This window comes from Lissotriton vulgaris, chromosome 4_1 (assembly GCF_964263255.1).
Source record: "Lissotriton vulgaris chromosome 4_1, aLisVul1.2, whole genome shotgun sequence".
Lineage (NCBI taxonomy): Eukaryota > Metazoa > Chordata > Amphibia > Caudata > Salamandridae > Lissotriton > Lissotriton vulgaris.
Genome location: NC_141691.1, coordinates 1,489,746,412 through 1,489,770,232, shown reverse-complemented (window position 1 = coordinate 1,489,770,232; position 23,821 = coordinate 1,489,746,412). Strand labels below are relative to the sequence as shown.

Sequence of the window (23,821 nt, the reverse complement as noted above, 5' to 3'; positions counted from 1 at the left end):
CTTCTCTGTTATGTATTTGCTTCTCCCCATATAGGAGGAGCATGTCCTATGGTGGGTCCTTGACTTGCTGTGCCACTGGGTTTAAGGTGCACCTCACAGATGAAGCAGAAGAAGGCTAAATCCAGACTAGGGCTTCTTGTGCTCTTATTTAGAGGGTACCTGCTCGGGGAGTCTGGGAGGATCAATGATGACTTGCAAGCAATTGGTCCCTCTCTGTCTCTGCGTCAATACACAGATAAGTACTACAATGATTTTCTTGAATGTAATGCATACCATAGTACCTATCATTGGCTTATAGCAAATGAAGAACTCTATCATCCAATGTTTTATTATTTAAGTGAGTTCTCATCAATTAGGAGTATTACATCTAGATGTGGGTACTGAGCTCAAAGTGCCATAGCTGCACCTAAAAAAATGTAAATCATTGGGCTAATATTTTTGTTTAGCCTGGCATTAACTTTCCTTTCTCTTGGTTGTTGTTCTAAGCAGCACTGGAAGGCACTGTGGGGGCCTTAAGAGCAGCGTAAATGTTTATATTCGGTGTCTTCTGTTTATGTTTTATAATAAGTTAAGGTATGTCCACTAACCTGGCATATGGCACGTCTAACATAACAGGGATTAGAGGAATTTAAAAATGTATACCCTTGACACTAATGTCTTGAGCAAATCTGGTAAGAGTTATAAGACCCTTGAATATTATTAACAACACAATTCTTTAGTGGGAAGATAATTTCCCTAAAATATTTGATGAAATGTACTGTTTGCAGTGTAGACATGAACCTACCTCTACACTGGGAACAGCGCATTAGTAAAAGACAAATCTTTTGTTTGAAGCTACCGGTTCCACTTTCATTGTGTAGGTGGCAACACTGCCTTTATTTAAAAGGTGAGGCAGAAATTCACCTGTAGTTGGGGCAGTTGCAGTGAGTGATTGCACCTACCTGCAGAGAATTTTTCTGGGGATATCCTTTCCACTTTCAAGGTGCACCCTTGGGAGAACACAATGGCTGTGGGCCACTTCAGTGTGGTACACAAGCAGTGCATATCCTCACTCCCTCTTTGATGCTGTACACACATCTGGAATTCAGTGCTGCCATAGTGGAAAAGTGATTCATCTTATGCATATGGCCATACCCCCATGCAAATGAGGGCATTTCCCTCCTGAAAGTGTTCTAGCACACATGTAGCACCAGTGCGTTCCATATTACAGAAGGGGCCCCACAAACGTCTGCTATCACAAAATGTCCATGCACTCCTTAGGTCCTTAGTGTAATACAGCCTCTGTCACACTGTTCTTTGCTTTGTCTTCCTGTGTCAGGAAACATCACCTTTTCGCTAATTAATCAAAATGTATACATGTGCTCTTCCTCTGTTACATTTTTAGGTCGAGCCTAAAGCCAGCGCGCATGCACTGCTCTGCTAGACTTATTGTAGAGGACTAGGAAATAGAAGCCCTGCCCACTCTCCACCCACATTTGCCATTGTTTTGTGTCATTGTCCGTCCTAAATGCTGGCTTCTGATTTGTCAATAGGCTTGTTAGTCCCTCCTTAGTACCGCCTCCTCATTAGTCACCTCCCATGGCGACTGGCCCCTTCACTTCAGCTGTTAGATGGTACGTCTTATTGAGACTGTGAGCACTATTTCTTTGATGAAGTTCTCCTACTGCAGGCACAACGTGATTTGGTGCCTTCTATACTCCCCCTCCCTCCCATTGTCATACCTTCTCCCCCCTCGCCTGCCCTCCCGTTGTCCGTGCCTTCTCCCCCGCTGTCCGTGCCTTCTCCCACCCCCAGCCTCACCGGCCCAACCCCCTCTCCTACACTCCTTCCCGTTGTCCATGCCTTCTCCCCACCGCCTGCACTCCCTCCCATTTTCCGTGATGCCTACCATTTGCAATGCATTGCAAATACTTGTTTAACCACCAGGGTGACAAAAATCAGCTGCCTCTTCAGGCCAATCTGTAGGCCACTAATTTAAAAGACAAACACATCATTTCAAACATTTGCTCTAATCCCATAGATTTGCATGACCAAAGATGGGTTGTAGACTTAATACAAGCACCATAACTAGGGGGAAACTATCGAGAGAATAAGCATAGATTAGAGTGAGGCAACTTTAGGAGTTAAATTAGATTGGTAATAGTGATGTCTTGAAAACTGCACAACACTTTCGCTGAGATAAAGGGATATATTGTTTAAATAAGAAACTCACAGGAATCACCTATTGTACACAGATGCACATGCCTCATTGGAGGATGAGCCACATTTTGGTATAGAATAAAATTGCACTTTTAAGTCTAGCTCAAGGTGTTCTGTTACTAAAGGTTAATGGTTTTAACAGATGTTCTAGAGGGACAAATAACTAGTGATTGGTCCACCTCGACCCCTCTTTGCTTCGAACATATCAGCTATTTTCTGTCTTAAGTAATACTTTCTTGAAACATTGTGGTAAAAGTTCCAGTATGGATGTTGTATAAAGACGTTTCCTACAATGTGGCAACAAGTACCATTAAATGCAATGATAAAATGAAGATCTAAATTCAAGAATTGCAATTTAAAGATGCAAATATCTTTATGATAGAATATTTGGAGTAGGTGGTGAAACAGAAAAAATCTGAAATTGGAAAATGTACAAAATAAAGAGGAATCAAGTATTAAGGAGATTGGTTCAAAGGCTGTGATTGAAAAATATTGACACCTGAGCTCAACAACAAGAAAAGAGTCGAATATTAATGAAAAGGGGTTGTAAGAAAACCAGAAAACATATCTACCTACACTCCTGAAAGTGTTGGGACTTGTAAAGGGTCGTGCCAGGAGGCGAAGCCACAAAGCTGAGTTTGAAGCTGGATGCTGGGGGGCAAAGTCAAGATAAACTAAAGGTGAATGCAGGTAAGATCGCCAGCTGACAATCTGTGTCTGCTAAGTCTAAGAAGATTCTGTGGAATTTCATTTGATGAGAGTCAAACTAACTCTTAGTCAGCACTGACAACTAGAAATCATTCAATCTCCAGCACAGGGGTGGCCGGCATTGCTCGCGGGTGTCAGGGCAGACGACGGGGGATCGCGCAAAGAGGGGTTGCGGGGGTTTTCGCGCATAAATTATATTTTTTAAGAATGAGAAATAAACTTACCTTGCCAATGGCCGAGTCCCGCGTCTCTACTCATGCTCTCCTCGAGCACACCAAGGAACAGGGAGCAGGCCCCACTAATGTTGTGATTGGGGAGCACCCAGCATTGCGATTGGTTTTGAGCATCCTAGTTTGACGTTCAACCAGGGAATGGGGGCCTGGGCTTGTTCTCCATGCAGGCTGCAATGCAGCCTGCATGGATAAGGGGAAAGTGTGCATGACTGGTTTGGGCGGCCCGAGAGGGCCAACCAAACAGTCATTGCACACTTGAGTGGACAAACCACTCCGCCCCTGCCCTGCTCAAAGAGCAGAGCAGCCCCGCCCACTCACCCACACGCAAAGCAGCAGGAAGCAGCCTAAAATGATAATAACACAAAGTTATTACATTTTAGGTTTCTGCTTCCCACTGCCTAAAAGCAGTGGGGTAAAACTCCCCCACCATAGCAGATGAGCCACCCAAGGCATTTAAGATTTTGGAGCATAATGACAAAGTGAACAAAGATTTCTTGGAACAAATCGTGAGGTTTTGCCCTTAAGTAAATGTTGAAAATAAATACAGGTCAAGTCAGCACCTGTGGCTCTGAGATGTCATTCTGGATAAGAAAACACAAGGTACGGTCTATAAAAGGCACATTAGCACATTTATAACAGAACTCAGTTTGTCTAATACTGAGTCACAGCTTCCTGTAATAATGACTTGAGCTTTATGTTCAGATATGACACGGATCATGGAATAGATTACTCTAATGTATTTCTCTTCTATCTGTCGTCAGTGCCAATTCACTGTGAGGGATTTTCTCCTATCCCTTTAACGATAATGGTGTTAAATGTCCCTCAAAATATAATCTTCACTGAATGGTGTGGTAATGAGGCTTCCTAGAAAGTGACAGATGTTATCAAGAAATGTACCATACTTGTGTGTGAGAGAGCGCAATTTGAATGAAACATATGTCCGTACCATATTTACAAGCCTATAGCATAAAGTTACCACTGTAACGAAAAGTTAGCACAGGTATCTTAAGTAATAGAAATGTATCTGTATTTACTCTAGAATATGCATTGGAATTAGAAAGGCCCGTATACATAGGTTGGGCTAATATAGAAATGTGAAAATGCTTAAGAACAGTACAACGTGCTAAACAGAGTTCATGTATGTATGTAATTAATTAAACGGAGAAAGAGATGAAATGTAAATTGGAGAAATGTGCAGACTATATAGCACTGTGTAAGAACGAGAGTATAATGTTGTATTTTTATGTAACATGGATTCGATTATAATCAATGATTTGCTAATTCAATTATATATATGTGTGTTAAAAGTCATACCGTGTAGAAGAGTTTGTAGGAATTTTAGAATGGTATGATCATATGTGATTTTAACCTAACGGACCAAGGGTTCGCAAGAGAGTAGACCACTGCATATAATTTAGTGGGCTCACAGGAATAGGGGGATAGCTTTGATCTGTACGTGCGAGCCAAGAGTCAAAGGTCTTGTTAAATTAAAGTGACAATACTGGACGAAGTTTATGGCCTAGTAAGATAACGGACGCTTGGAATTTGGGGTCTTGTCACGAAGTGTCTGTTCACAGGACCAAAAGAGGTTACAATCACAACTGTAATGAATAGAGCTCTGTTGAGGTGATAGACTTTGCTCTGAAAGTGTCAACTGGAATGTCATGAGGTTACTAGCACGATGACGAAGACGGCGCCATGAGAAGCAAGGTCAACTTAACAGACGACGTGAAGAGACGAAGCTATGGAAAAAACCAGAAGCGGGACTACGTGAAATGTGTACATGGTGGGCGTCTCAAAGGGGCGTTCCATCCATACTGTGATTTTGTATTTAGGGACAGCACCCCGGGGAGAAGGGAGAGCAGATGTCCTGAGCAAGGGAGCGAGAGCAGTAAGCCGAGGACCCTTAGAGAGCGGATGGGTAGGCAGAAAGGGTACTGCTTCTCGACATAGGTTTCCATCAGAGATTAAGAGAGTTTGAACTTCTTTGGAAGTCAAACTGCTGACACCTTTTTAGGTAAAAGGACTTGCTGAGTAGGGATGTCATCTAGCATAGAGTAGGGAAAGATTTAACTTGTTTCATTCTTATTCTGTAAATGACGCATCAGATTCATTTTGTGTCTATGTTATTCAACTTGTTAGTTCTGGAATTGGTTTTGATTGTATTCTTTTGTAGACTAAGATTCTTTAGGGAATTTATGTTCCTTTTAGTTCCTGTATACTTGTTGAATCTTATCTTGAGAGGATTGTATTTGCAAATAACTTTGGGTTTATATTAAACTTTTCAAACTTTACCAGTCGTAAGTGGTTTTTCAGAGTTGCGTCAGTTTATGGGGTTGATTTAACTTATGTGGGTTTGCCTTTTACTCAATGACAGTCAATAATCGATCCAAAATTGGATGAATGAGATAGGTATCTAGGTAATCAGAAAAGATATCAAAATCTCATTCCCCGCAGTTGGTAGCAGAGAAAGATGGTTGGCTTCTTGAGGAAGGCAACCTAGGTCAGGTCTAGATTACCCCAAGGTCCCTAGTCATCGACGACCAAGAAGAAGAATCCCTGCCGAAGAAGGTGCTGACGGTGCGAGAGAGAAAAGCAGCAGAGTCGGTCGAGAGTGAGTATAAGGGTCATGCGTTGCCAGATTGCGGTGTTTTGTGTTGTACCTGTGTTGTAATGTCAAGCGGAGTTGAATGCCTGTAGTGTGATTGTGGGAAGGTTGTGAACGCGCGCAACCGGATAAAAATCTTAAGTCCAGAGAAGGGCTTAAGTGGTTCGGGTGTATCGAACACCCAGAGTAATTGTCTACCATTGTAAAGGGGGTCATGAGGTACCATTGATCGCCCGCAGGACCGAGATAGGGGGAATGTCTGAGTGAGTGTATGAGTAACGGACGCTGGTCGGACGTTTACTGTGTGTAAGTAACCTATCAGTTAAGGCGAGCGTCTGAACGTGAGAGGAAAGACGTCTCGTCAGTTGAGGTGACAATTACAGTTAGACTGTGGACGTACAGTCAAGAAAAGTGATCGCTTGGTCGGAAGTAGTAATTTTTCGGCGTATGAATGAAAACGCATGCAAGACCGCGAGACGAGCTGAGAAAGGAGGGGAACTGCTGCAGAGGGGACGAGTGACGTCAGCGTAAGAGCCGCGCTGGGATTGGCTGGTTAGCGTAGAGTCGCGCTGGGATAGGCCGGTCAGCGAGAGCCGCGCAGGGATTGGTTGTTTGTCATCGGGAAGTAAATAAGGAAGGGAATTAAGGAAAATCGTAGATTCTTGAAAATGAAGTGTTTTAAACGTTTAAGGGCAATCTTTAAGAGAGATAGAGGAAACTCGTATGCAGGGGAAGAAGCCCCACCGGAAGGCACACCAGCTTATTATATGGCTGTGAATGTTGGGTTACACTCAATACTATGGATCTCCGAGTGGAGTAAGCTAACAGAAGGAAATAAGGAACTGACGTTCCCAAAATACGGGACGTTTAGGTTAGAAGTATTGAATCAGCTGAAAGCGGTAATGCTCGCAACGAGACCTCTACCGAGGCCAACACAGTTCGAAGCCCTCAGTGCATGGTTCAGGGCGGCAAACGACAGGAGCTTGAATAGACGCCAAGAAAGAGTGAGACGATCGGTAAGAGCAGTGCAGGATGCTAAATGGGATGATGAAGCTAAAAAGTGGAGGGTGCAAAGAATAGAAGCAGACAAACTGTACCCAATGCTAGAGGCTACGGGAGAAAAGAAACCTCCAGAAGAGGATGAGGAGAGTGAGACGGAGGAGGATCTGATAGATAGGCTATTATTGGACAGACCACCTCCGTACAACAGAGAAGCCGAAAGTCCCGAATTACAGCAGGGGGACGGGGCTAGGAAGGGGGAATATACACCGCTCCCCGTAACCGAGTGGGAACCCAAGAAAGGTGAGGAAGTACCTCAATCTAGTCCCGTACAGAGAGTAGTAGGAAGATTTGTGGTCCAGAAGGTGCCAGAAACGGAGTGTGCAAGGTCGTATCAACTGCCAGATGCTCTACAAGTACCTGTTACCATAGGTCCTATAGTGTCAATCTATAACCCGGAGGGAGCCCAGCAGGAGGAACAGGCACGGTGGGACAGGGAAAGGGCAGAGATGGAAAGTAGGAATAATACGATCAATTCCCAAAGGCAGTTGCTAGGACCAAGGAGTCGGAGTACCCCATTGGGTCCAGTAACGGATCCCTGGATAGAACAGGGGGGTCAGAGAGGACAGATGGATCTGAGGGGACCGAAACCAAAATCCTTTAAGGAGTTAAGAGAGTACTTGAAAGAATGGGATGCTGCCGTAGAGACTCAGAATAAAAGAATAGAAACAGAAACTGAATGGAGAGATCAAGATAACAGGATCCTCTCTCACTGCGGAGCTGGCGAAAGCAGTCCGGAGTGGGAGGGAGGGAGTCAAGGAAGCAAAGGAGATACTTGGCATACCATCGGTGGCAATAGACAATTGTGTGAAGACAAGAGTACAGGATGTGGGGGGATGCCTCGCCCCATCTTTAGTGAGGGAGAACGAAAGACACAGGAGTACCGAGATAGTTTCAGGTGCACTCACCATGCCCCGGACGAAAATGTGCGACATTGGAGTCACGAGGGTATGGGGAGTCGCGAAAGGTCTCGCCATGCATCCAGTGATCACGGACGGGATCGCGGGAACACGGAGGGCCGTGAGGGACCTTTCCGTTTATTGAGTGACACCAGACAGCAAAGGAATAGCAGTGATTTAGAACAGAACGGAGGATCCTATCTTGCATCTAGAGAGACCGAGCCAAAAAGACAGAATGCAGTGATGGGGAATAGAACGTTGTTCCACCATACCCCTAGGGAAGATGGGAAAGCTTGGGACCTAGAGAGGTGGGAACAAAGAGAAGCAAGGAGGACTCCTCATAACTCACCTGTGCCTAGACGTAGGACTCGTAGTGGGGGTGAGAGGGATGTAAACGAACCACCTAGGACTGAGGTACTGAGAGCTGAGATAAAAGCAAAATGGCTCGATGTAACCAGTTTGAAATCAGATCTGGACGAAATAATAGACGGCACATTGCCAATGGAAAGGATCGATCTGTATGAACAGGATGAAATACTGTTTATGTCTAAGGATGTTACTCGGAAAGCAAGGTCAGTTCATGAAAAATTATCTGAGTTGGCAAACAGGTATATGATAGACTTATCACGAACTAAAGCCTTACAGGGTAACCATAGATTAAACTGCACGGATCAGGATCTAGATGAGCGTAGGACGATTGGGCTGAAAATACACATAAAGGAACTGATCTCGAATATCAGATTGTGGAGGGATTTGGATAAATGGGAGGAAAGATGGTCCAAGAGGGGATCCGTCAGAAGGAGTACACTTGTGAGGTCCCGGGAGGGAGAGCTCATGCGAATGGAAGCTTTCCCTTTGCGAGAAATCGCGAACGGAAACTACGTGCATGTGCCCTGGAGTAGGGGGGATCTAGCGGCATTTACCAATTCTTTTCCAAAGCTAAGGGAGAATCCCGTCGAGTGGTACAAACAGGTAGAGAGGTTCGTGAAGATCTCTAAGGTGCTGTGGGTCGACTTGAACACCCTGTTTGATATTGTAGTACCCGGAGATTTGTGGACGGCATGTAAGCTCAGTGTCGAATGGCCCATTTGTGAACCAGATAGGGATGCCCGGACGAATGGACCATCAGAGAAAGTCATGGAAAAGTACGAGAGGGTAATGGCATGGTTGAAAGAGAAGGTGCCGTTGCAGGACATAGACTGGGTTAAGATAGATCGAACCACTCAGGAACCTGAAGAGACCGTTCACGAGTACTATGAGAGATTGCTGAAAGCATTCAAACAGTACAGTGGATTGGACGTGATGGATCCTAAAGACATAGGACAGTTTGTGTCGAAGTTCGTCCTGGGATTGAGATCAGACATAAGCTTAATGATTCAACAGCATTTGATCTGTTGGCAAAACAAACCTTTAGATGAGATCCTGAGGTATGCGAGGTACTGTAGCGATGAAATAGATTCAAAAGCAAAGAAACTTAAGGAGAAACTGATGTTGGTGCAGATGCAATCAGCTGGAAAGGGTGGACAGCGGCAACAGGGAACAGGAACCCTAGGGAAGAAACAGATTAATCAAAGCAGAGATGAGGAGGAAAAACCGAGACCTAGGGTAGATATCGCGACACTGAAAAAGACAACGAGGTGCCATCAGTGTAACGAGGTGGGACATTGGAGACGCGAGTGTCCCTATAATGTCGAGACGGGGGAATTTGAACAGGAGGAGGATGAGGTTCAGAACAGCCTGGTAAAGGGAACAGCGGTCCCGAAGGGAAAGTTTATCAAAGGGGGGACTCAGACTCCTCGACCTCAGTTCCCTCAACCGCCTCGCATTGCAAATGGAGGGAAAACCTATAGACAACTGCCACTGTTCGTAGGAGGAGAAGAATGCTACTACGTTGATCCCCTTACGGGACAACGAGTGAATAGGGAAGAAGACTGTACCTTAGGAGCAGCCCTAGAGGTAGACCAGAGAGGACCATACGTGGAGGCTGAGGTGGCTGGATGTCCTACGACCTTTTTGGTGGATACGGGGGCCACTCGATCCACTTTGAGATCGGCGGTAGTCCCAGGTCTGCCAATGTCGGGAGAAACAATCCAGGTGGTAGGAGTCGCAAATAGGAGAATGACGAATCCTCTGACAGAACCAGTGTCGGTGAAAATAGGGAAATACAGTGATGAACACCAGTTTGTGATTTGTGATTCAAGCCCTGTGTGTCTGCTAGGAAGAGATCTGTTGTGTAAACTAAACTGCACCATATATTGCACACCTGAAGGAGTAGAAGTGCAGACTAACGACGATGATGCCGATTTTAAGGTTGTAAACTCGCAGGGATGTGTGGAACTATACCCTACCTTAACGGTGGAGGAGCTTCCACAGGACTTGAAGGAGACAGTGTCAGCTGAGGTGTGGGATTTTACTGGAGAAGAAATAGGACTGATTAAAGGGGTAGAACCGGTAAAGATCATGGTAAAACCCAATGCCGAGTATCCAAGAACACCACAATATAAGTTGACCCCGGAGACGATTGCAGGAATAAAGCCTGTGATCGAATCCATGATTAAACAGGGAATACTGAAGGAGATCGTGGGAAGTCCATGTAACTCCCCGATTATGGGTTTGCAGAAGCCTAGTGGGAAATACAGAATAGTGCAGGATCTTCGAAAGATTAATAATATCGTTGTTTCATGTTGTCCAGTGGTACCGAATCCATCAGTGATATTGTTTCAGATACCGTTCCAAGCTGAATGGTTCACCATGATAGACTTGTGTCAGGCTTTCTTTTCAATCCCCTTAGATGAGGATAGCCAATATCTGTTCGCTTTTAAGCTGGAAAATCGCGTTTTAACATGGTGTCGTATTCCCCAGGGGTATACAGAAAGCCCATCGATTTTTAACCAGCTGCTGAAGATAAATCTTGAAAGTCTAGTACTGCCCATGAACTCGGTTCTGGTCCAGTACATAGACGACCTACTTGTGGCGTCAGAAACTGAGGAAGCTTGCAAAGTAGACACCATCACCTTACTAAATCACTTGGCCGAGAACGGACACAAGGTGTCTCCAAGTAAATTGCAGTATTGTCTGACTGAAGTGCAATACTTGGGCCATAGGATTGAAAAGGGAAAGCGAAAGGTGTCTCCAGACAGAATAGAGGCGATCATGAAAATGAGTGCGCCCAAAACACAAAGAGAAGTCAGGATGTTTCTAGGCATGGTCGGTTATTGTCGGCAGTGGATAGCCAACTTTTCACTGAAGGCAAAACCTTTACAAAAACTGACGCACAAGGGGGTGAGTGATCCGGTACCATGGGACAAAGATTGTTTGATGGCATTTTTGCAGCTGAGGGAGGACTTGTGTCGTGCCCCGGCTTTGGGAATGCCTGATTACGAAAAACCATTCTTGCTTTACTGCTGTGAAAGGGAAGGTTGTGCCTTAGCAGTTTTGGCCCAGATACACGGAAATGCCCGTAGACCAGTTGCATACTTTTCGGCTACCTTAGATCCAGTAGCCGCAGCGTTGCCCGGATGTCTTAAATCCGTTGCTGCAACGGGTGTCAGCATTGAAAGGTGTGAAAATGTGGTTATGGGACATCAGTTAGTGGTGTACGTACCGCATTCTGTGGAATTGTTAATGACCAGGACCAAGACTCAGCATTTGACGAATAGCAGGCTCACACGATATGAGCAAGTCATATTGGCTGCTGAGAATGTGACCCTAAAAAGATGTTCTGTCTTGAATCCTGCTACTTTGATGCCACTTCCAAATGATATGGATGATGAAATCTGTACAGATCATAACTGCCTTGATGTGACTGAACTATGCACCAAACCAAGACCAGATATCGTAGATGAGCCATTGACTGACCCTGATGAAATATTCTTTGTCGATGGTTCATGCGTAAGAGACGATATCGGTCAGCTGAGAGCAGCATATGCAGTTTGTACAATTACCGGAGTTGTGGAAGCCGCCTGCCTGGAAGGAGTACATTCCGCTCAGGTAGCTGAAATCATTGCTTTGACCCGTGCCTGTTTGGCAGGCAATAAAATTCGAGTCACCATATACACCGATAGCCAGTATGGTTTCGGGGTAGTTCACGACTATGGGCAGTTGTGGTCTCAAAGAGGTTACATGACCTCCTCGGGTTCTCCCATTAGGAATGGAGAATTTGTGAGATTATTGTTAGAGGCATTACAAGGTCCAGCAGCTATAGCGGTTGTTAAATGTGCCGCGCACACAAAAAATACAGATTTTGTGTCGCAAGGTAATCGATATGCAGATGAAGTCGCACGTTACTGCGCGGAACAGGGGTATTCTCTCACTAAGGTAGAAGTGGGGGGAATACAGGAAAGAACTGATTTGACTATGTTGTTAGATACTGTAGACACGTGGGATGAACTGAAGTGTGTCCAGGAGAATGCACCTGATTTTGAGAAAAAGGCATGGGAAACAGCGGGTTGTACCAAAAGTGAGATGGATTTTTGGATCTCCGCAGATGGGAGAGCAGTTTTACCAAACGAACTTGTTAGTCCAATGGCAAGGAGATTGCATGGACCAGCACACATAGGTAGAGATGCCATGGTGAGAGTATTCAGACAAACATGGTACAATCCGAAGTTTAGAGTAGCGGCAGAAGCAGTATGTCAGCGTTGTGTGATCTGTCAGCAGCTAAACTTAGGAAAGAGAACACCAGTCACATTGAGTCACATAGGGAGGTCTGGGGGGCCTTTCAATAGAATGCAGCTGGATTTTATTGAAATGCCCAAGTGCAATCGACTCAGATACGTCTTAGTGATTGTCTGTATATTTTCCAGATGGGTTGAAGCTTACCCTACACGTAGGTGCGATACACTTACAGTAGCAAAATTGTTGCTTAGAGAACTGATACCGAGGTTTGGGGTGCCAGCCTCTTTGGAATCGGACAGAGGAACTCATTTCAACAGCGAAATAGTGAAGATGCTATGTTCAGCCTTAAGTATTGACCAGAAGCTCCACTGTAGTTATCGACCAGAAGCCTCGGGGATTGTAGAGCAAATCAACAGCACCATAAAATCCAGACTTGCCAAAGTTTGTTCATCGACATCTCTGAGTTGGCCTGATGCACTTCCATTGGTCCTTATGAGCATAAGTAGCACACCAGATAGAAGGACAGGTCTCTCTCCACACGAGGTGCTAATGGGGAGAGCTATGAGACTGCCATCGGTTCCGACTGCAGCATTGTTGAACATCACAGACGATTTGATCTTGGACTACTGCAAGGGACTATCTGATGCCATTCATTCTGTGTCCCTTCAGGTGCAGGCTGCAGAGGTTCCATCAGCTCAAGACCTGTGCCATGACCTGTGTCCGGGGGACTGGGTCCTGGTGAAGAAACATGTCAGGAAGAACTGTCTAGATGTGCTCTGGCGTGGACCATTTCAAGTCATACTAGTTACGAACACTGCAGTAAAGTGTGGAGGCCTGCCCAACTGGATACACGCCTCACACACCCGAAGAGTTCCAGCACCTCTGGAAGAAACAGCTCCTCTCTCGGATGAAAATCCAGCGGAAAGCGGAGAAGCCACAGAGAGGGAAAGTCAAGCTGTAGAGGTGATCGAAGAGGCTGAGCCTGTGTCGGAACAGGCCGATGAGGGTCAGGACACCAGTGAGACCGAAGTTGCCTCAGAAGAGGAAAGTAGCTGGGAGTTCGAGTCAGACCCCGAACAAGCTGTAAGTGATCAAGAAACGAGTCCAAGAACAAGGAGCAGGAGGACAAGGAATGGAGAAGCTAGTTGGCCGGAAAGAAGGAGAAGGTCAAGCCTGAGAGCAAATCCAGAGAGAACCCTTGTCCCGATCTCTGAAGATTCAGATCTAGACGAAGGAGCTACAGACTCAGGCTCTGAGAGTCCGAGAAGATCAAGGAGGGTACGTGTGCCCTGCAGAAGATACGCCACCCCTGAGTGGACTTATCTAGCAGCAGATGTCTTGGGGACTGAGATCTGGGAGAGTGAGAGAGGTGCAAGTGACCAATCTCGATCCAATTGTGACGGTGGAGATATGGATGTTGACGCCTGGAATCGAGACTGAGGGGTTACTGACCTTCACACTTCCCGTTCCCCTTACCTAAGTCGGATCAAAGACCTAGTGCTGAATCGATTAGAGTTTCCAACTTTGGGTCATCCAATACCAGCACATGAAGAAAAAATCATTCGTTTAGAATTATTGGAATATGCCATTAGAGCTGCAGGTACTAGAATCATTGTAGATGCATAAAGACTTTTTGTGATTAAGCTATAAAGAAGAAGATAACCTAGCGCCGAGTGGAAAGAAGAATAAAATTAGGGATTACATTTAGAGGACGGAGAAGGGTTAGGGTTGTCTGTGGCTGAAGTAAAAAGACATTGTTGTGAAAAAGAGACTTTTGTTGGTTAAGAGTGCTTCACAGACTGAGAAATCAAATAAAGCAAATAGAGGCCTGAAAAAGGAAACTTTTCCTCGAAAAAGAAAGAGCCACGTTGTTTGATAACATGGAGAATGGCAACCCAAACCGAAAGGTCAAATGCATAATAGGTACACTAATAGCAGTAGTAATTTTTCTCATTATTACAGTAGTTACCATATCATACATAGTAGGACAGGCAAGTGTAACGGAGACAACAGATGTAAAGCCTGTAACGACTTTGAAACCTGCTCTTGTTGGGAAGAAGGAGGAGAGCAATGTAATCCGTGAAAAGGCGTTACTGGCAGATGAAGCTCGTAGGTTACACGTAGACGAGTCGCAGGGAAATTTTAGATCAAACGCATATGCCAAGTTATTATACGAGTATATTGATGCCATGGAGGCCAAAGATTGTTATGTTTGCATGCAACTGCCGGCTTCCGTAGATGAAGGCATCAGATATCATCACCTCCCTCTGACATATGGGATAACATGTAGTTTATTGCTCAGTATATTTTATGGTAGAGAAGGGTTTGAGTACTACTTTTCAAATTATGATTCGGTACTGCCTGAAGTCCCGAATTATAAACAAATGAATAAGTGGGACTATCACAAAAAGGAAGATAGATTAGCAAAATTCTTTCTTACTTGGGATACATTAGATACTTCATATGCACGCCGAAATAATCTAACTTGCAAAGTGTCAGAGATCGAGAAGAAGTTTATTGGACAAGTAGATGACAGGTACAGGAGGCAGAAGATTCTAAAAATGTCAGGACAATGGAAAACAGATTGGACCGAAGAGGAAAAGGCACACAAAAAGAAGGGTAGTAATGGTCCAATAGCTTTGGATAGAACGCAGAAAGGAAAGTTATGTTTAACTCGAAGCAAGACATATTATGAGAGTGTATTTGTAGGTGAAGTTAGTTGTGAACATGCTTTTCGGTTGGAATACTATACGAAAGATTTCATGAAAGGGATGCAAGCGATTCCTAATGTATATTTTGTATGTGGAAGAAATGCCTATGTAAAATTGCCTGACAAGTGGTATGGTTCATGTTATTTGGCAATTGTCTTCCCCAAAATATATCATGCAAAGGATTTAGAGATCATAGAGGGAAAGGCTTCGACAAGAGGGAAAAGGGAAGTAGGAGATGTTGAGGTTGTTGGAGACGTATTCGGAGCAATGTTTCCTCTTTTAGGTTTGATACTTAATGATGTTAAGATCAGGAGACTAGCTACAGTTGTGGATAGATTGTCTGCAAGTACTGCAAGGTCATTGATGCTAGTAGAAGGAGAGATGCAGTCGATTAGGGCAATGGTTCTTCAGAACCGTCTTGCTTTAGATGTTCTGCTAGCAAAAGAGGGCGGAGTCTGCAAGGCTCTGAAGGTCCAGGAATGCTGTACTTACATTCCAGACAATTCAAAACCACTTGAGAAGGTTATACAGAACATTACTGAGATACATCAAGAAATCGAAGATTTGACAAAAGTAAATGTGTGGGAAAAAGTAGGTCATGGAATGGGAAAAGTTGGAGGTTGGTTTGCCAACCTTGGGAAAAGTGTTGTTTGGTACATCTTAAAACCTGTCTTAATAATATTGATTTGCATAATCACATTGTGGGGTTTAGTGAGACTGTACAAATGGTATAGGTCGAACCGGTTGCAAAGGTCCATGAGAGAGCAAGAAAGGAGATTAGCTGCTTTGCAAGATCAGCAGTATAGAAGTTTAAGAGCTCTCGAGACGATAAAAAGAGGGAACCTTGTAACTAGTTCTGTGTAAAGCGACATTAAAATTGAAGTTAGTGATGACCCCTAGAGGTCATCAAAGGGGGGAACTGAGAGAGCGCAATTTGAATGAAACATATGTCCGTACCATATTTACAAGCCTATAGCATAAAGTTACCACTGTAACGAAAAGTTAGCACATGTATCTTAAGTAATAGAAATGTATCTGTATTTACTCTAGAATATGCATTGGAATTAGAAAGGCCCGTATACATAGGTTGGGCTAATTTAGAAATGTGAAAATGCTTAAGAACAGTAGAACGTGCTAAACAGAGTTCATGTATGTATGTAATTAATTAAACGGAGAAAGAGATGAAATGTAAATTGGAGAAATGTGCAGACTATATAGCACTGTGTAAGAACGAGAGTATAATGTTGTATTTTTATGTAACATGGATTCGATTATAATCAATGATTTGCTAATTCAATTATATATATGTGTGTTAAAAGTCATACCGTGTAGAAGAGTTTGTAGGAATTTTAGAATGGTATGATCATATGTGATTTTAACCTAACGGACCAAGGGTTCGCAAGAGAGTAGACCACTGCATATAATTTAGTGGGCTCACAGGAATAGGGGGATAGCTTTGATCTGTACGTGCGAGCCAAGAGTCAAAGGTCTTGTTAAATTAAAGTGACAATACTGGACGAAGTTTATGGCCTAGTAAGATAACGGACGCTTGGAATTTGGGGTCTTGTCACGAAGTGTCTGTTCACAGGACCAAAAGAGGTTACAATCACAACTGTAATGAATAGAGCTCTGTTGAGGTGATAGACTTTGCTCTGAAAGTGTCAACTGGAATGTCATGAGGTTACTAGCACGATGACGAAGACGGCGCCATGAGAAGCAAGGTCAACTTAACAGACGACGTGAAGAGACGAAGCTATGGAAAAAACCAGAAGCGGGACTACGTGAAATGTGTACATGGTGGGCGTCTCAAAGGGGCGTTCCATCCATACTGTGATTTTGTATTTAGGGACAGCACCCCGGGGAGAAGGGAGAGCAGATGTCCTGAGCAAGGGAGCGAGAGCAGTAAGCCGAGGACCCTTAGAGAGCGGATGGGTAGGCAGAAAGGGTACTGCTTCTCGACATAGGTTTCCATCAGAGATTAAGAGAGTTTGAACTTCTTTGGAAGTCAAACTGCTGACACCTTTTTAGGTAAAAGGACTTGCTGAGTAGGGATGTCATCTAGCATAGAGTAGGGAAAGATTTAACTTGTTTCATTCTTATTCTGTAAATGACGCATCAGATTCATTTTGTGTCTATGTTATTCAACTTGTTAGTTCTGGAATTGGTTTTGATTGTATTCTTTTGTAGACTAAGATTCTTTAGGGAATTTATGTTCCTTTTAGTTCCTGTATACTTGTTGAATCTTATCTTGAGAGGATTGTATTTGCAAATAACTTTGGGTTTATATTAAACTTTTCAAACTTTACCAGTCGTAAGTGGTTTTTCAGAGTTGCGTCAGTTTATGGGGTTGATTTAACTTATGTGGGTTTGCCTTTTACTCAATGACAGTCAATAATCGATCCAAAATTGGATGAATGAGATAGGTATCTAGGTAATCAGAAAAGATATCAAAATCTCATTCCCCGCATGTGTATTTATTTAATAACTTTAAGCAGTGATGATCCAGCTGAACCTTCCATATTGATGTTTATGTTTGAAATGTGTTTGTCTAATTAACCTATCTCTTAACAGATGTTTGCTTGACAGCTGATTTGGAAGCCATCCGATTGGCACCCATTGAAATATTTGCTTGGTGCAACCATTTATAATATAGAAATCCATGCAGCCACCTGACATCGAAAGCAAAGGCATGCATTTTGCACTACTAATAGGGTACTTGAAACCATATAAAGTTTTAATTCATATCACTTCTAATAAACACTTCTGTTTTTACTGACTGTCAATCTAGCCATGGCTTTTTCCTACTTACTTAATCCAGTAAATGTTAAACCCCTGAGATGTGTTTGAATCATATCTATTGATTTACAGAAACAATTTGCAATCTACTTTGTGATGTCCTTTCTAAACTGATTCGAATATAAACTATAACGTTTCATTTTGTTTTTGCATGGTTCTGGTCATCACAGTTCTTTTGTACAACTAAATACATTTTCTATTAAGGTCTCTCCAGTGTGAAGTTGCCTTAAGAAATTCCTTACACTGTTTGACTCCATCTTTACCAGGCTTCAATCTTTTTCTCTGTACCTTTGTGCCAGCCAGTAAACCGCATATGTTTGATCCTTTGAATCTTACACCTTGCGCCTTATTCCTTTGGAGTGCAATGTGTTTCGCACTTTACAGAATCTTTTATTTGCTTTTCACATTATAACCGATTCGCTATTCCAGCACATCTGGAATACCTACATGTCGACCCCATAGATTTACCGATTTTTCATTACCGAATCGGTAAAATTCGGTAATTTAAAATCGGTAAATCTATTTCACCTACATCTGGCCCTTAGTCAGATATAATGGATATATTATCCGTGCTGGATGCACTCAGTGCCACGATCTCTGTGATGTCATTCTCATGCCTATGAACATGACAATGTCCAGCTTCATATGTGGTCTCACATGTCATTTCATTGACTGAGTACAGCCATGATATCATCCAAGTATCACAAGTGCACCTCTAATTCCTTTGCACATTAAATGGTGATCACATATGTAGTTTCGGCTAAACTGTACTCCTCTTGGAGCTTAGAGAAGTTTATCATTCTTAAGCACGTGTGTAACCATATAAATACTCGCTTTGCACAAATGCACGGAATATAATGATGCACTGTTGATGCTAATGGCAATGCTATCCAATGGTTATAATGTGAAAAGCAAATAAAAGATTCTGTAAAGTGCGAAACACACGCCCTAGTGGAGGAGCCGCCCTTGTCTACTAATAGACACACAATGATCGATCTGTGTGTATTATATATTAATATTTATGAAATAAAGGAAATGAATTTGAGTTATATTTGTGTGTGTTAACAGCAAAGAAAACAAGCATTGATAATGCAATAGGTCTCACATTTGTTTGAGTTCGAACTATTGGCATTGTAAATGGCAATGTCTTTTACCTATGTGCTCACTTTGCCACTGGATTCAAGCAAGCCGGGCTGAAGACGGCTGAAATGCCAAAAACATCCAGAAAAGGCGTTAGATGACCAGTGGAGTGGTGTGGCTCACTGGTTAGAGGCGGCAGACCCGGAAGCAGAGAACGGCCCGGGACCAGGGCTCAATTCCCGACGCGGCAGGGTCGTGGACCAGGGTCAGCGGACTCGATAATTCTCACCTCGGTGCCTGTTCTGACCTGGGATCACGCTCATTTTTGTACACCATAAGCGTGGAAGGGTATACTCAGATGTGAGTCCCTTGCTCATTGCACCATCAGGATTCAAGCAAGCCGGGCCGAAGACGGCTGAAATGCCAGAAACCGGTCCCCGGAAGCTTGTTTCCTTCCCAGTATAAGAATTGGCTTGGTAGTTTGGTCTGCCCTGTTCCCATGATGCACTGGGCCAGGGTCAGACTAATTTGCATATAGCCAAGTTCTGAGCTGGGATGGTGCAGTGAGCTAAAAAACGGTGATGGATCAAGCCCTGATCTTTGGACTGGGTAAGAGTGGTCTGCTTAATTCAGACACTCTGTTCATCACCACCCCCTTTATCTGAATCTTGTTTAAGCTAGAACGGCACTTTGACTCCAGATCCATCAACTGTAGCCTGCTTCTTGGGGTGATTTTAGCATGCATGAGCAGGTTGTTGGACCTCAGCAAACTCTCACGGAGAGCAGTCTTCTTTGTTTGGGGCATGTATCCCCTACTTGTAGCCAGTAGTAGCATACGCCCGGCTCCGGAGCACGCAAATGACTACGCCACACACAGAGCTCTATAATACACGTCATTATTCTTTGGCATGCAACTGTTAACTGAACGTACTGCAGGGGCCGCTCTAGGCTCATGGCGGCCCTGGGCAGGGAACGTAGGTAGAGGGCCCCGGAACAGGGGTCCGGGCGTGGCGGAGCCCCCCGGAGCTCAGGAAGGTGTTTTTAAAAAACATCCAGAAAAGGCGTTAGATGACCAGTGGAGTGGTGTGGCTCACTGGTTAGAGGCGGCAGACCCGGAAGCAGAGAACGGCCCGGGACCAAGGCTCAATTCCCGACGCGGCAGGGTCGTGGACCAGGGTCAGCGGACTCGATAATTCTCACCTCGGTGCCTACTCTAACCAGGGATCACACTCGGCAACTCTGAGCATTAGCTTGCCTCATCTCTACAACGGCTCCCCACATTCGCCGGGGATGCCTGGTTTCACCTTGGAGATACCCAGTAGGGACCATCCCACAGGGATAGCCAGGATGTGTTCCCCAGCGGTCTACAGAGCCATGACGCCTCAGGGCAGCAGTGCCCTTTACAAGACACATACACACACACACACGGTACCTGCGGCTGCTCCTACCCTTCCGAATTCGTCTCAGAACGATAAAATTTAGAGGAGGAGGGTATTGTGACACACGACGTGAGGGACTGGCACAGGCGGATGCAGTGCCAGGGCTATGACAGGGGCCCAGACCCACAGCCCCCCCACAGAGAAATAATCGGTGGCCTCTTTGACCGGAAACCTTATTATCGATACCATACCGAATATGGTGTCTTTCGCATGGCGGTTGCCCATGTCCGTTGCGGAAACTGCATAGCCCCCTCGTGCTCATGACACAAGTGTTTATCTTTTGCCAAAATTTGACGCTGCATTTTGCCAGCTTTCGCCTGTTTTACCTAGTGCATCAGCAGTACTCTGGCCGGAGGATTCTCCATCTTTAGGTTTCCCTTGGGTGATAAAGTTCAGGATTGCTCCTTCCTGTGACAGTACGAAAGCCTGCTGAGCCACCTTTCTCTTTCGTTTCGAATAACCAGATTTTTGTACTCAAATTCTCTTCATTTTGCTTGGAATGGGTACGCGAATGTCGTGTGACCCCTATCCCACCAGATATTAACTAGGACTATTACGCTAACACCAGTACTTTATAAAAACTACAGATAAACTTGTAAGACGACTTGTCTGCCGGGAGAGGAAAAGGTTATAGTTGTGTTAGCGCAAGAGTAACAGGGAATGAAAGGATGGCGGTGGCCATTATTATTATTATTATTATTATTAATGAATTTTGTACCGCGCACGGTTACCCAGGGGCATCCCAGCGCTTATAGAGACCTAGAGCAGGCTACTAATAGAGAACAGAAAGAGCTACAATTATTCTGGAAAAAGATAAGTTTTCAGATGTTTCCGGAACCTGAGAAGATTTGGTTCGGAACGTAGTGAGAATGGGAGGGAGTTCCAGGCGCGCGCTGTATTCATAGAAAAACTCCTGCCACCTGAACGGGCTCTCCTAATTCTTTTTATCTGAAGGAGGTGTTTGTTGTCAGAGCGTAGAGCTCTTGTGGGCTTATAGGGCCGAATCATGTCCTTCAGAATGGCTGGTCCTTTCCCCTGTATGCTCTTGTGGGCGATGCAGAGGGCCTTGAAGGTAACTCTCTGTCTGACAGGGAGCCAGTGGAGTGCTTTTAAAGCAGGCCTGGCTGACTGCCTGGCCGGAACGTTCCGCAGCAGCCTTGCTGCTGCGTTCTGCACTTGTTGCAGGATCTTGAACGTTGACACCGGTGCTCCGAGAAAGAGCCCATTACTGTAGTCCAGGCGTGAGATGATTAGACCTTGGACTAACAGCTTCCGGGAGAGTTCTGGCAACAGGGGGAGAACCTTACGGGCCGACCGGAGCATTCCATAACACACGCCAGCGGTCTTCTTGGCGTGTGTCCTAAAGGACAAATCCAGCTCCAGCCAGACCCCCAGGCTCTTAATCTCCTTCTTTGGGTCAGGCGGGGTGCCCATGCAGTTGGGCCAGCTGCTCGGCGAGAGGGCAAAACTTGACTGGCCCAAGATCATCAGCTCAGTTTTTGATCCGTTCAATTTGAGCGATGACCTGGACATCCAATCAAACACCTCTCTCAAGCATGAATGGAGCGTCTCAGGCTGTTTCTCCAGCTGTGTCAGACCCACCACTAGCTGGGTGTCATCCGCATAGCTTATGGTCTTGAAGCCAAACGGAGACACCACACCCTCCAGGGGGGCCATATACACGTTAAATAACGTGGGGCTCAGGGATGAGCCCTGGGGCACCCCGCAATGAAGTGGGAGGGGAGGAGATTTTGCGTTTCCTTCCCAGACCTCGAAGGTACGCCCCTCCAGAAAGGAGGCCAACCATTCCAGGGCCACTCCTGTGACACCCGACTCAGCTAGGCGTTGTATCAGCACCCCATGATTAACGGTATCGGAGGCCGCACTGAGGTCCAGGAGGATCACTGCCACTGACCCCCCTGCGTCCAAAGTGCTTCTGGCCTCCTCTACCACTGCTAGCAGAGCCGTGTCTGTTCCATGACCCGTCGGAATCCCGTCTGGGAGTCCCTCAACCGGCCATTCTCCTCAAGAAAGTTGGATAGCTGACGATTAACCAACCTCTCGGCAACCTTACTAACCCCTGGTAGCAAGGAGATGGGCCTGAAATTGGCCAGGTTCTGCGGGTCCAAGCCAGGCTTCTTCAGAAGCGCTTTAACAACTGCACTTTTCCAGTCAGGCGGCACAGTCCCATGAGTGAAGGAGAGATTGACCAGATCGGTCAAGGGCTCTCCTATCGACAGGGCGGCCTGCTTTAAGTACCGCATTGGGACTGGGTCCCGAGGTGACCCACTTTTCAAGCTCCCGAAAACCTTCAGTACTTCGCCTGAGGTTACAGGGCCAAATGACGTCAATAGATTTTCCGACATGCTCAAGTCCTCAAAAAAGGCCGAGGTTCCCATCACCGGGGGGAGAGAACTAATCATGGTATCAATTTTATTTTTAAAGTAAGTGGCTAATTCCAGAAATTTTTCCTGTGGTCTGTCGTGGACAAGAATGGGATCAGGCGGTTTAAGAAGCTCCTTCATTACTAGGAAGGCTTCCCTGGATGAGGACGCAGCGTGATTCACTCTCTCCCCATAAAAGGAGGCCTTTGCAGCGCGTATTGCAAGTATGTATGTCCTTAATTCCATGCGATATTTTTCCCTGCTATCTGTCTCCGGGTTCCTCCTCCATAATCTCTCCGCCCGTTTACAGTTCTTTCTCAGGGTTCTGAGCTCTAGGGTATACCATGGGGTGGACCCCATTCTCTTATCCCTAATAAGCATCTTCTTGAGTGGAAGCACATGGTCCACTGCATTGGTCAGCCAGTTCCTCACTGTAGCATCTGCATTCACCGGATCCCAGCCCTTCCCAGGCTGGGTGCCCTCCAAACGGCATTCCAGGCCCCTACAGGGAGCCTTGACCATGCCCTGTCTATTCTAAATTTCCTGGGTGGGAGAGTGTCATCACACTTTACCTCCCAATTAGCCATAATCAGTGAGTGGTCGGACCAAGGAAGCGCGAGGGGGGCATAGCAGATATACCCGCCATATTCGCGAAGACGGGGTCCAGAAGATGACCTTTAACATGTGTGGCCCCAGTGTTTATCAATTTCATCTGCAGGGCGCTCAACTCGCTCATCAAATTAGTTGCCATTGGGTCAGTTACTTCATCAAAATGGCAATTGAGATCTCCCAACAGAATGAAATTGGACGAGGCCGCGGCCAGGAGAGTGGTAGTTTCCATTAGTGAAGATGTAAAATCACCCACACTCCCAGGTGGCCGGTAGACTAGGAGGCCTGTCAGCGTGCAGGTAGGGGAGAATTGAAGGGAGAATTGGCAGCTCTCACAGTCTTTAACCCCTGCCTCCCGTGCCTTACAGCCCAGTGACTCCCTATAAATAATGGCCAGACCCCCCATGGCTTATATACGCCTGTACCAGCGGTGGGTAGGGAAAAAAAGAAGCCAATCAGGAACCAGGAGGAACGCAGGT

General features: G+C 45.2%; 1 protein-coding gene across 1 annotated transcript in view; it reads right to left on the bottom strand.

Annotated features, from left to right (window-relative positions):
- Nucleotides 1-23,821, bottom strand: part of SNTG1 (syntrophin gamma 1) — a 1,529,981-nt gene that overhangs the window by 333,948 nt on the left and 1,172,212 nt on the right. The window lies entirely within an intron of this gene.